This window comes from Schistocerca cancellata, chromosome 3 (assembly GCF_023864275.1).
Source record: "Schistocerca cancellata isolate TAMUIC-IGC-003103 chromosome 3, iqSchCanc2.1, whole genome shotgun sequence".
NCBI classification, from domain to species: Eukaryota; Metazoa; Arthropoda; class Insecta; order Orthoptera; family Acrididae; genus Schistocerca; species Schistocerca cancellata.
The window spans coordinates 413,187,411-413,189,910 of NC_064628.1; positions in this window are offsets into that span (position 1 = coordinate 413,187,411).

Consider the following 2,500-nt stretch of genomic DNA (forward strand, 5'->3'; position numbering starts at 1 on the left):
AATTATAAAATAGAATATCCCACCCGTCCGACATCCACAATTGCTCAGATAAGCCACCAACACCCACACATGTCCTACACAGGGGTGCACCCAACACCACCACACTGCCTCCTGTTACGGCACAGAAACAATGGCAGGAATGAATCACACAGGTCTGCCGCTCCCTTGCCGCAACCACAGACGCGGCGCGCCTCCAGTCACGAGCGAAAAGCGCATAAGCGCATCCTGACGAGACATAACTGCTGTGACATACTGAAGCTGCCTCAGACATTCACTTACAATGATCACTACCAACGAACCTCGGCCCCCCCCCCCCCCAACACACTCTCTTACCACGTTGTGTACTGTAATCCAACCCATTTTGCACCTTAACCTAACCAAATTCGTAACGCAATGTAACGCAATTTGTACCGCAATGTAACGCAATTTGTACCGCAATGTAACGCAATTTGTACCGCAATGTAACGCAATTTGTGCCTTAACCTAACCCAAGTTGTGCCTTAACCTAACCCAAGTTGTGCCTTAACCTAACCCAAGTTGTGCCTTAACCTAACCCAAGTTGTGCCTTAACCTAACCCAAGTTGTGCCTTAACCTAACCCAAGTTGTGCCTTAACCTAACCCACGTTGTGCCTTAACCTAACCCACGTTGTGCCTTAACCTAACCCACGTTGTGCCTTAACCTAACCCACGTTGTGCCTTAACCTAACCCACGTTGTGCCTTAACCTAACCCACGTTGTGCCTTAACCTAACCCACGTTGTGCCTTAACCTAACCCACGTTGTGCCTTAACCTAACCCACGTTGTGCCTTAACCTAACCCACGTTGTGCCTTAACCTAACCCACGTTGTGCCTTAACCTAACCCACGTTGTGCCTTAACCTAACCCACGTTGTGCCTTAACCTAACCCACGTTGTGCCTTAACCTAACCCACGTTGTGCCTTAACCTAACCCACGTTGTGCCTTAACCTAACCCACGTTGTGCCTTAACCTAACCCACGTTGTGCCTTAACCTAACCCACGTTGTGCCTTAACCTGCTCTGTAATTGGCATATGACACGTTACATTAATCTAGTGTTGTCTAACCACAACCCTCTGAATATAGTTCGCTACTCGCACCGCCCACCCTCTTGTGTATCGTTTCATGTTCAACACTTCGCAAGTGTTGCTTACTTTTTACATGCTCCCGCTGTACACTGTAATGTGGACGACTGCAATATGTACATGGCCCCCCCCCCTCCCCCCTGCCTTCGCACGCTGGTCGTTCAGGTGCTTGCGTGTTCAATGCCCTTCGCAGCTGTTCACTGGCATTCGCATGTCGAAGCGCTCAGTCTACGTCGTGGTACGGCCTGTGTCCACTGTCCGCTGATGTCGTAAGCTTAACCCTCACATTGTACTGCACATAGGTCCGTATGTACTGAATGATACGCTGTGGCACATGTGTGACCGTACAACGACTGCGCCCAACAACAGCGAACCATACGGTCCAAATGTTGTGCACTCAGCCACGTGCCGTCTCCCCATAACAGCTACATTGCAGTGTGGTACGCCATAGAGACGTGTGGGAGTAACGGACGCCCTGGATGGCGATCAGCATGAGCCGTCTGTTGATGTAGTGGCGCGTGTATTCAAACGTAGTCGTCTCTTCTCACACAGTGTGATAGCATGGTGCACCGCGTTCCACATCTGCGACATGGTACAGATGCTGGTTGACAGTCGGTCTCGTAATGGACATCGCATACGTAGGGGGGCCACCTCCCACGTGTTCTCTAGTCGTGCACATTTTGTTGCGTGTATGTGGGCAGACGTAGTGTGTCGTGACACCTAACAGACAGGTATGCAATAATCGTTGCATTTGCAAAGTGGGATGGACGTCTACGTTTGCTGGTGACGTTACGCAAATGAACAACTGGTAAACCCATTATGGTGCGGTAGTTGTTGCTGGAGGTAAATCAGTAAGGGCAAATCTGTGTGTGAAGCGATACGCGGCGGTGGCTGGGTGGGACCGTCCCCGGCCGGTGAGGGGGGGCCGCCCGGCGTGCTGGCCGCGCGGTGCGTGGGCGCACGCGCTACAGCCGGCTGGTGGGGGCGCCCAGTGGCAGGCGCGCCGGCCGACGGACGCGGCAGGCGGCGCAGCTGCGCGCCGGGGCACCCTGCGCGCGGCGCCGGGCGGCCAAAGTGGGTCCTCGCGGGCCCGGTGCGAAGCGCGGTGGACATCTGCAGTGTGCTGGTCCGACTGAGGACTGTGTGCGTTGAGGATGCGCCGCCGCCCGGCACTCGGCGCCGCGACGCCGTCTGCTGCTCGGTCGCCCCAGCGGTTCTCGCTGGTGGTTTGTATCGCAGTTGTGCAGACGTGTTGGCACGTGCGCTGTGCTGGGAGAGTTCGCTTCGGCACCCACGTGGGGCCTTTGCCCTTCTGTGGCGCTGGCGTTGGAGCTGCCGGTCACCGTAGGTGGCGCGTGTTGTCTCCCGCCGGCAATGCCACGACAGCACGCTCCCGGG